The following is a 12,022-nucleotide window of genomic DNA, read 5'->3' on the forward strand; positions in this document are numbered from 1 at the left end:
TGGTGAAACACCGTCTCTACCAAAAATACAAAAAAAAAAAAATAGCCGAGTGTGCTGGCCTGCACCTGTAGTCCCAGCTACTCAGGAGGCTGAGGCAGGAGAATCACCTGAACCCTAAAGGCGGAGGTTGCAGTAAGTGGAGACGGTGCCACTGCATTCCAGCCTGGGTGACAGAGCAACCTGTCTCAAAAACAAAACAATTTTTAAGGAATGATGTTAGATGACAGAAGATGAGAAAGACAGCAGAGTAAGTCTCTCCAGCCATTATCTCCCAGCAGAAACATCCATTTGAACAACTATCCACACATAAAATTACTTTCACAAGAGCCAAAAAAAAAAAAAAAAAACTCGAACACACGAGTGAAGTTGGGAAGCACCCTTGGACCACAAAGACAAGCAAAACCACAGTTGGAAGGTAAAGGGATCAGTTCTCTGTACTTGCAACATGCCTCCCCTCAAGCCATTATGGCACCACACGTGGAAACTCCCCCTGGACCCATGATTTTTACATTGGAAAAAGTGAGCTAGGGATGGACATACAGATTCCCCATCATTCCGGGCCCCTCCACAAAAGACTCACTCCTGTATTGGCCCATAGAGAACACTGCAAGTACCTGAGGCCAGCTAAAGACAAAAAGAAGGGGTGGGGTTGGGCAGCCAGTGCAAGGAACTTGGCAGTGGCTCTCCATCCCTGCCAGAGGAGATGCTGCACCAAAGACACTGTTTACAGAAACCATGCTGCAGGAAGCATGGTCCACAAATCCTCTGGCCTTGAGGGCCTGGCTGGTTCTCCACAGGGTCCAGGTGCCCTCTGTGGCTCTCCCACCTGCCCCATCCAGGTCCGACATTTCATCAGCAGTGAGGCTAGTGCCAGACTCGCCTCTAGCCTGGGCTTAGGGTACCCCCTAGTGTTGAAATGGAAGACAACAGTCAGTCCACTCACAATTTCTAAATAAGCCCACTGAAATAGAAATGGTCACAAACAAACTCAGGCTGTAAAGACCGTAATAAACACCTAATTCACCAATGCATAGATAGAGACGCAGGTCTAGGAATAAGAATAGCCTAGGAACGTGCCTCGTCAAATAGACAAAACAAAATGCCAGTGAATTATCCTAAAAACATGCAAATGAATGGTCTGGCAGGCAAAGAATTCAAAATGACTGTTTTAAGAAAACTCAGAGAACTTAAAGAAAACATAGAGAAACAATTCAGACATTTGTCAGAGAAATTTAACAGAGAAAGTAAAATAATAAGAAACAAACAGAAACCTTGAAGCTGAAAAGCACAATATGAAATGAAAAATGTGCCGGGCACGGTGGCTCATGCCTGTAATCCCAGCACTCTGGGAGGCCGAGGTGGGAGGATCACGAGGTCAGGAGATCGAGACCATCCTGATTAACACGGTGAAACCCCGTCTCTACTAAAAATACAAAAAATTAGCTGGGCGTGGTGGCGGGAGCCTGTAGTCCCAGCTACTCGGGAGGCTGAGGCAGGAGAATGGCGTGAACCCGGGAGGCGGAGCTTGCAGAGAGCCGAGATCACGCCACTGCACTCCAGCCTGGGTGACAGAGCAATACTCCGTCTCAAAAAAAAAAAAAAAATGTGTCGGGCATAGTGCTGCATAACTATAGTCTCAGCTATTCAGGAGAGTGAAGTGAGAGGATCACTTGAGTCCAGGAGTTTGAGACCAACCTGCTCAATATAGTGAGACCCCTGTCTCTGAAAGAATTAAAAATATACTGTGTTCATGGACTGGAAGAATTAATATTGTTAAAATGTCCATACTAACCATGATGAACTACAGATTCAACTCAGTCTCTAGCAATATTTCAATGTCATTCTTCACAGAAGTAGAAATATAGGCCATTCATTGTGGCTCATGCCTATAATTTCAGCACTTTGGAAGGCCAAAGTGGGTGGATCACTTGAGGCCAGGAGTTCAAGACCAACCTGGCCAATCCCTTCTGTACTAAAATACAAAAATTAGCCAGGCACGGTGGTGCATGCCTGTAACCCGAGCTACTCAAGAGGGTGAGGCAAGAGAATTGCTTGAACATGGGAGGCCGAGTTTGTAGTGAGCCAAGATGGCGCCACTGTACTCCACCCTGGGCAACACAGCAAGACTCTGTCTCAAAAAAAAGAAAAAAGAAAAAATGCTCCCAATACTCTGGGAGGCTGAGGCAGGTGGATTACCTGATGTCAGGAGTTCAGGACCAGCCTGGCCAACATGACGAAACCCCATTTCTACTAAAAATACAAAAATGTGCCGGGCGTGGTGGTGTGTACCTATAATCCCAGCTACCTAGGAGACTGAGGCTGGAGACATTTTTTTATTTCCTTATTAATTTCTTCATTTACCCATTGGTGGCTCAGTAGTATGTTGTTTAATTTCCATGTGCTGGTGTGTTTTCTGGGATTCCTCTCATTATTAATTTCTAGTTTTATGCCCTTGTGGTAAAAAAATATATACTTAGGCTAGGCCTGGTGGCTCACACCTATAATCTCAACACTTTGGGAAGCCAAGATGGGAAGATCACTTGAGGCCAGGAGTTCAAGACCAGCCTGAACAACATAGTGAGATTCCATCTCCACAAAAGTAAAAAAAAATTAGCTGGGCATTGTGGGGCACTCCTGTAATCCCAGCTATCTGGGGGGCTGAGCAGGGAGGATCATTTGAGCCCAGGAGTTGGAGGCTGCTGTGAACTATGATCTCACCACTGCACTCCAGCCTGGGCAACAGAGTAAGACCCTATCTCTTTTAAAAAAGAAAAGATACTTAATAAGATTCCTACTTTTTTAAATTTATTGAGACTTGGTTTGTGGCCTAAGATATAGTCTACTCTGGAGAATGTTCCATGTGCTGATGGAAAGAATATGTATTCTGCAGCAGTTGGGTGAAATGTTCTGAAAATATCAGGCCTGTTTGGTCTAAAGTGTAGTTTAACTCTAATGTTTCTTTGTTGATTTTCTGTCTGGGTGATCTGTCCATTATTGACAGTGGGGTGTTGAAGTCCCCAGCTATTACTGTATTGCAGTCTATCTCTCCCTTTAGATCTATTAATGTTTGTTTTATACACTTTGGTGCTCCAGTGTTGAGTGCATGAGTATTTATAATTTTTATATCCTCTCACTACATTGACCCCTTTAGCATTATATAGTGACCTTCTTTCTCTCTTTTGATAGTCTTTGGCTTGTAGTCTATTTTATCTGATATAAGTACAGTTTATTATGATCTAGCAATCCCACTACTGGGCATTTATCCAAAGGAAAGGAAATTATACCGAAGAGACATCTACACCCTCATGTTTATTGCAGCACTATTCACAATAGCTAAGATAAAAAATCAACCTAGATTTCCAACAACAGATAAATGGATAAAGAAAATGTGGTATATATATAAACCATGGAATACATTCAGCCTTAAAAAAAAAGAATAAAATCCTGTCATTTGCAGCAACATGGGTGATGGAACTGGAGGACATTAAGTAAAATAAGCCATGAACAGAAGGTAAAACCCCACATGTTCTCATTCATACATAGAAGCTTTAAAAAAAGTTGATCTCATAGAAGTAAAAAGTAGAACAGAAAATACTAGAGGATGGGAAGGGAGGAATGGAAAGCAATTTGTTAAAGGATACAGAATTATAGCTGGATAATAGGAATAAGTTCTAGTGCTCTATATCACTGTAGGATGACTATATTTAACAATAATATATTGTATAGTTTCAAGTGGCTAGGAGGATGTTGAACATTCCCAACACAAAGAAATGATAAATGCTTGAGATGATAGGTATGCTGATTGCCCTGATCCAATCACTATAAATTGTGTGTATTGAAACATCACTATGTACCCCATGACTATGTACAATTGTTATTTGTCAATTAAAAATAAAATACAATGTTTAGAAAATAAAAATAAGTATTGCTACTCCTGCACTTTTTTGGTTTCCACTTGCATGGAATTTTTTTTTTCCATCCCTTCACTTTCAGTCTACGTGTGTCTTTATAGGTGAAGTGGGCTTGTTGTAGGCAGTATGTAGTTGGGTCTTGTTTCTTTATCCCTTTAGCCACTCTTTTTTTTTTTTTTTGAGACAGAGTCTCGCTTTGTTGCCCAGGCTGGAGTACAGTGGCGCGATCTCAGCTTCCTGCAAGCTCCGCCTCCTGGGTTCACGCCATTCTCCTGCCTCAGCCTCCCAAGTAGCTGGGGCTACAGGCGCCTGCCACCTTGCCGGCTAATTTTTTGTATTTTTAGTAGAGACGTGGTCTCACCGTGTTAGCCAGGATGGTCTCGATCTCCTGACCTCGTGATCTGCCCGCCTCGGCCTCCCAGAGTGCTGGGATTACAGGCATGAGACACCGCTCCCAGCCCATTCTGTGTCTTTTAAATGGAGAATTGCATCCATTAACATTCACATGATTATTGATTAATACTGCAGTTTTGTTGCTTGTTTTCTGGTTGTTTTGCAACTCCCTTTTCTTTTTCTTTCTTTCCTATTGTCTTCCTTTGTAGTTAAGTGATTTTCTCTGGTAGTATGTTTTAATTCATTTATCTTTAAGTGAATATATTATAGGTTTTGGCATTATGATTACCTTGAGCTTTACAAAAAACATCTTATGGATTATAACAAATTAAGGAGATGACAGCTTATCTTAGATCATAAAGAACAGAAACGAAGAAAGCAGGAAAAAAACTCTACACTTTAACTCCCTTCCCCCACCCCCTACATTTTGACTTTATGTTGCCTCAATTTACATATTTTTATATTGCCTATCTCTTAACAGGTTGCTGTAGCTATTATGTTCTTGATATTTTTGTCTTTTGGGCTTCATACTAGAGTTATTAGTGGATTTTATACCACAGTGATAGTTTAGAGTGCATATTCATGTACTTAATTTTATCAGTGATTTTTACACCTTTAAGTATTTTCTTTTTACATGCTAGTGTTTTTTCTTTCCAATTGAAGAAACCCTTTAGCATTCTTGTAAGATGAGTCTGCTGGTGGTGAATTTTCTCAGCTGTTGTTTGTCTGGAAAAAACTTTCTCTCTCCTTCGTATTTGTAGGGTGGCTTTGCTGGATACAGCGTTCTTGGAGAGCAGGAGTTTTTACCTTCAGCACTCTGAATATGCCATCCCACTCCTACCTGGCCTGTATGACTTCCACTAAGAAGTCTGTTGCTTGGCCGAGTGCGTTGGCTCATGCCTGTAATCCCAGCACTTTGGGAGGCCGAGGCAGGTGGATCACCTGAGGTCAGGAGTTCGAGACTAGCCTGGCCAACATGGCAAAACCCTGTCTCTACTAAAAATACAAAAATTAGCTGGGCATGGTTGTGCACACCTGTAATCCCAGCTACTCGGGAGACTGAGACAGGAGAATCGTTTGATCCCAGGAGGCGGAGGTTGCAGTGAGCCGAGATTGTACCACTGGACTCCAGCCTGAGTGACAGAGTGAGATTCTGTCAAAAAAAAAAAAGTCTGTTGCCAAATTGGAGCTCCTTTGTATATTATTTGCTTATTTTCTCCTGCTTCTTTTAGGATTCTCTCTTTGTCCTTGACCTTTGCAAGTTTATTATATGCCTTAGGGTAGTGATATTTGGGTCAAATCTGTTTGGTGTTCTCTGAACTTGTTGTACCTAAATACTTACCTTTTTCTAGTTTTGAAAGTTTTCTGTTTTATTTCTTTGAATAAGCTTTCTACCTCTTGCTCTTCCCCAACTCCCTCTTAAACACCAATAATTTTTAGATTTGGTTTTGGGGGTTTTGTTTCTTTTTTTTCTTTTTTTTCTTTTTTTTTTTTTAAACAGAGTCTCACTCTGTCACCAGGCTGCAGTGCAGTAGCATGATCTCTGCTCACTGCAATGAATTTTTTTTGTATTTTTAGTAGAGACAGGGTTTCACCATGTTGGCCAGGCTAATCTCTAGCTCCTGACCTCAAGTGATCCACCCACCTCAGCCTTCCAAAGTTGGGATTACAGGCAGGAGCCACCACACCCGGCCAGATTTGGTCTTTTGAGGTAATTTTCTATATCTTGTAGGTGATCATCATTCTTGTTCATTCTTTTCTTTCTCCTCTGTGTATTTTCAAAGAGCCTGTGTTTGAGCTCACTGATTCTTTTCTCTGCTTGATCCATTCTGCTGTTGAGAGACTTTAATAAATTTTTCAGTTCAGCAAATGTATTTCTCAGTTCCAAGATCTCTTTTTTGTTTGTTTGTTTGTTTGTTTGTTTTTGAGACAATGTCTCACTCTGTTGCTTAGGTTGTAGTACAGTGGCATGATCATGGCTCACTGCAGCCTCGACATCCTGGGCTCAAGTGATCCTCCCACCTCAGCCTCCCAAGTAGCTGGGACCACAAGCACACACCACCATGCCTCGTTAATTTTTTGTTTTTTTGTAGAGACAGGGTTTTGCCATGTTGCCCAGGCTGGTCTCGAACTCCTGAGCTCAAGAAATCCATCTGCCTTGGCCTCCAAAAGTGCAGAGATTACAGTGTAAGCCACCATGCCCAGCCAGTTCTAAGATTTTTGTTTGTTTGTTTTATTTCAATATGTTTGTTAAATCACTAAGTTTCCTTAAAACTGCTCTTTTGAATGCTTGGTCGGAGAGCTCATATACTGTAGTCTCCTTAGGGTCAGTCACTGATTCCCTGCTTTGTCCAATTGGGGAAGTCATGATTCCCTGTTTGCTGTTGTTTCTTGTGGATGCACATCTATGTCTTTGCATTAAAGAATTATTTATTCCAGTCCTGTCCAGCTGGCTTGTTTTGGTTTTCATTACATGTATTTACTTAGAGATTCTTTGTAATTTACCTGTTGATTTTTTTTTTTTTTCCTGCTAGGTTGCTGCCTCTTTTTTGGCAGTAAATGGTGCCTTAACCCCTGGTTTGCCTTGGTTCTAGTAAACAATCAGAGCCAGGCATGGTGGCTCACACCTGTAAGCCCAGCTACTCAGGAGGTTGAGGTGGGAGGATCACTTAAGCCCAGAAGTTCAAGACCAGCCTGGGGAACATAACAAGACTCTGTCTCAAAAAAAAAAAAAACAAAGGCCAGGCATGGTAGCTCACACCTGTAATCCCAGCACTTTGGGAGGCCAAGGCAGGTGGATCACCTGAGGTCGGGAGTTAGTGACCAGCCTGACCAACATGGAGAAACCCCATCTCTACTAAAAATACAAAATTAGCTGGGTGTGGTGGCGCATGCCTGTAATCCCAGCTACTCGGGAGACTGAGGCAGGAGAATCATTTGAACTTGGGAGGTGGAGGTTGTGGTGATCTGAGATCGTGCCATTGCACTCCAGCCTGGGCAACAAGAGCAAAACTCCATCTCAAAAAAAAAAAAAAAAAAATCAGAGCGTTGTCCATCCCAAATGAGAGAAGTCCCAAAGGGTCCTGGTAGTGTGGGAAGGCTGGATAAGCAGTTCGTGCTCAGGGGAGCTGTGGAAGGAACCTGCTATAGCATAGTGCTGCTGAAAAGCCACTCATATTTGGTGTCTCATTTAGCCTAATTGCAGAGCAGAGTTTCCAGAACTGAAGACGGTAGTGCAGACTTCCCCGCCCTTGTCTCTGCCTATCCTCAGGGATATTTCTCCCTCCAAGCACTCTCTATGCTTCCTGTGGATGGAGAAAGGGTCAGGTTTCCTGTCAGGAAACCCAAGATAGTGGGGAGGCTATTTGTCCGTCTCCATCTCACTTTTTTCAGTATAGAAACCGTGAGTCAGGGGAAATTTTCTGTACACTTGGAGCCTGGCAGACGGGAGGGAAGGGCATCATGGATATGGATTTTTTTTTAAATTGCAAGGGTGAGTCTTACGTGTTTACAAACAAAATTATATGATTTCTGATATTTAACCCAGGGGGTGAAAGAGTAGATGAGTATAGATACAACAAAATTTGTCATGAGTATATATATATATTTTCGAGATGGAATCTCACTTGTTGCCCAGGCTGGAGTGCAGTGGTTACAATCTTAGCTCACTGCAGCCTCCACCTTCTGGGTTCAAGCGATTCTTCTGCCTCAGCCTCCTAAGTAGCTGGGACTACAAGTACATGCCACCAAGCCTGGCTAATTTTTATTAGAGTATTTTTAGTAGAGATGGGGTTTCACCATATTGGCCAGGCTGGTCTTGAACTCCTGACCTCAAGGGATCTGCCTGCCTGGGCCTCCCAAAGTACTAAAATTACAGGTGTGAGCCATCACACTCAGCCCATGAGTTGATATTTTTGAAACTGTTGATGGGTACATGGGAGTTCACTATACCATTCTCTCTAGTATAATAAACTAGAGTTTGTGGGCCAGGCAGAGTGGCTCACGCCTGTAATCCCAGCACTTTAGGAGGCCAAGGCAGGTGGATCACAAGGTGAGGAGATGGAGACCATCCTGGCTAACATGGTGAAACCCCGCCTCTTCTAAAAATACAAAAAAAAAATTAGCCAGGCGTGGTGGCGGGCGCCTGTAGTCCCAGCTACTTGGGAGGCTGAGGCAGGAGAATGGCATGAAGCCGGGAGGTGGAGCTTGCAGAGAGCCAAGATCGCACCACTGCACTCCAGCCTGGGCGACAGAGCAAGACTCCATCTCAAAAAAAAAAATAAATAAAAATAAAAAATAAACTAGAGTTTCTGTGTATATGTTTGTGTACAAACTCTCCTTGTATACAATTTGAAATTTTCTATATGAAAAGTTTTTTAAAAGACAGAAAAAAAATATCTAGCCCAGAAGAGAGAAAAAAAATAGCCCAAAAGTTTTTGGTTTAAGTTTCGGTTTTGTGTTTTTGAGACAGGGTCTCACTCTGTTGTCCAGGCTGGAGTGCAGTGGTACAATCACATCTCACTATAGCCTTGACTTCGTGCAGCCCAGAAGTTTTATCAGTGATTTCTACAGAATTTTCATGACGGATCATCTCAATCTTATACAAACTCTTCCACAGGGAAGAAAAGGAAGGAGTATTTCCCCAACTCATTCTATTAGGTTAGTATAAACTTGACACTGAAACCAGAACCAAAAAAAAGTACAAAAGAGGAAATTATCAGGCCAATCACATTCATGAACAGAGATGCATAAAAACCTAAACAACGCATTAGGAAATCAAATCAACAGTATATTAAAAAATGAAACACTATGACTAGGTTTTGTTTGTTCCAGGAAAAGCAAATGTGATTTAACATTATAAATCTGTAAGTGGGCTTTTCTGCCCATGGACACCGCCAAAGAAGCATCATTAGAGTTTCTGTTCTCCCTGCCGTCATATCTAAGTCAGAGTGTCCTCAAAAGCCTGAACAGCTGAGGAAGCTCTTCACTGGAGGGTTGAGCTTTGAAACAACTGATAAGAGCCTGAGAAGCCATTTTGAGCGGCGGAGGATGCTCACGGATTGTGTGGTAATGAGAGATCCAAACACCAAGCGCTCCAAGAGCTTTGGGCTTGTCACATATGCCACTGTGAAGGAGGCAGATGCGCCATGAATGCTAGGCCGCATAAGGTGGATGGAAGAGTTGTGGAACCAAAGAGAGCTGTCTCAAGAGAAGATTCTCAAAGACCAGGTGCCCAGTTAACTGTGAAAAAGATATTTGTTAGTGGCATTAAAGAAGACACTGAAGGCCAGGTGCAGTGACTCACGCCTATAATCCCAGCACTTTGGGAGGCCGAGGAGGGCAGATCACCTGAGGTCGGGAGTTCAAGACCAGCCTGACCAACATAAGAAACCCCGTCTCTACTAAAAATACAAAATTAGCTGGGCGTGGTGGCACATGCCTGTAATCCCAACTACTCGGGAGGCTGAGGGAGGAGAATCACTTGATCCCAGGAGGCGGAAGTTGTGGTGAGCCAAAGTTGCACCATTGCACTCCAGCCTGGACAACAGAGTGAGACTCTGTCTAAAAAAAAAAAAAAAGAAGAAGACACTGAAGAACATCACCTAAGAGATTATTTTGAACAGTATGGAAAAATTGAAGTGACTGAAATCATGACTGACCGAGGCAGTGGCAAGAAAAGGGGCTTTGCCTTTGCAACCTTTGACGACCATGACTCCGTGGGTAAGATTATCATTCAGAAACACCATACTGTGAATGGCCACAACTGTGAAATTAGGGAAGCCCTCTCAAAGCAAGAGATGCCTAGTGCTTCATCCAGCCAAAGAGATCAAAGCAGTTCTGGAAATTTTGGTGGTGGTCATGGAGGTGGTTTTGGTGGGAATGACAACTTTGGTCATGGAGGAAACTTCAGTGGTCGTGGTGGCTTTAGTGGCAGCCGTGTTGGTGGTGGATATGGTGGCAGTGGGGATGGCTATAACGGATTTGATAATGATGGAAGCAACTTTGGACGTAGTGGAAGCTACAATGATTTTGGCAATTACAACAATCAGTCTTCAAATTTTGGACCCATGAAGAAAGGAAACTTTGGAGGCAGAAGCTCTGGCCCCTATAGTGGCGGAGGCCAATATTTGCCAAACCACGAAACCAAGGTGGCTATGGCAGTTCCAGTAGCAGCAGTAGCTATGGCAGTGGCAGAAGATTTTAATTAGGAAACAAAGCTTAGCAGGAGAGGAGAGCCAGAGAAGTGACAGGGAAGCTACAGGTTGCAACAGATTTGTGAACTCAGCCAAGCACAGTGGTGGCAAGGCCTAGCTGCTACAAAGAAGACATGTTTTAGACAAATACTCATGTGTGTGGGCAAAAAACTCGAGGACTGTATTTGCAACTAATTGTATAACAGGTTATTTTAGTCTCTGTTCTGTGGAAAATGTAAAGCATTCCAACAAAGAGTTTTAATGTAGTTTTTTTTTTTTTGCATCGATGCTGTTGATTGCTAAATGTAATAGCCTGATCATGATGCTAAATAAATGTCTTTTTTTAAAAAAAAAGAAATCTATAAGTGGAAGGGGGCATGAGGGAGCTTCTAGGGTGCTAGGAAGGTTTTGTTTCCTGATCTAGCTACTATTTACATGGGTGTGTTCAATTTTTGAAAAGGCATCAAACAATACATATATAATCTATGCACTTTTCTATATATAAGTTTTGTATCAATTTTTAAAGTATTTTAAAGTATATATTACTTGCCATATTAAGAGAATAAAGGGAAAACTCATGACTATCTCAATAGATGCAGAAAAATCATGTAATAATATTTCCTGAGCTGGGTGTGGGGGCTAATGCCTGTAATTCTAGCATTTGGGGAGGCTGAGGCAGGAGGATTGCTTGAGGCCAAAAGTTTGAGACCAGCCTGGGCAACATAGAAAGACCCTGTCTCTACAAAAAAAATCCAAAAAAAAACTAATAACATTTGCCGTCCATTTCTTAAAAATATTACACTACGATAGAAGAGAACTTCCTTACTCTGCTAGAGCACATCTATCCCCCCAATCCCCAAAAAAGAAAGCAAAAAACAGCAACCAAAAAAAAATCATTGTTAATAGGAAAATGGCAGCATTCTACTGAAAATCAAGGATAATCCAAGAGGGCCAAGCACAATGGTTCATGCCTGTAATCCCAACACTTTGGGAGTCTGAGGTGAGCGGATAACTTAAGGTCAGAAGTTCAAGACATGCCTGGCCAACATGGTGAAACCTCATCTCTACTAAAAATACAAAAGTTAAGGCTGGTTGTGATGGCTCACGCCTGTAATCCCAGCACTTTGGGAGGCCAAGGTGGGCGGATCACTTGAGGTCAAGAGTTCAAGATCAGCCTGGCCAACATGGTGAAACCTCATTTCTACTTAAAACACAAAAATCAGCCAGGCATAGTGGCACATACCTGTAATCCCAGCTACTCAGGAGGCTGAGACACAAGAATTGCTAGAACCCAGGAGGCAGAGGCTGCAGTGAGCCAAGATTGTGCCAGTGTGCTCCAGCCTGGGTGACTGAGTGAGACTCCATCTCAAATAAAAAAAAAAAAACAGAAATTAGCCAGGTGTGGTGGCAGGTGCCTGTAGTCCCAGGTACTCAGGAGGCTGGGGCATGGGAATTGCTTGAACCCAGAAGGCAGAGGTTGCAGTGAGCTGAGATCACACCATTGCACTCCAGCCTAGACAACAA

At 42.7% G+C, this 12,022-nt stretch overlaps 1 pseudogene; it reads left to right on the top strand.

Moving 5' to 3' along the window:
- Positions 1 to 749: 749 nt before the first annotated feature.
- Positions 750 to 10,684, top strand: LOC129021074 (heterogeneous nuclear ribonucleoprotein A1-like; annotated as a pseudogene).
- Positions 10,685 to 12,022: the final 1,338 nt, after the last annotated feature.

Source organism: Pongo pygmaeus, chromosome 20 (genome assembly GCF_028885625.2).
Source record: "Pongo pygmaeus isolate AG05252 chromosome 20, NHGRI_mPonPyg2-v2.0_pri, whole genome shotgun sequence".
Lineage (NCBI taxonomy): Eukaryota > Metazoa > Chordata > Mammalia > Primates > Hominidae > Pongo > Pongo pygmaeus.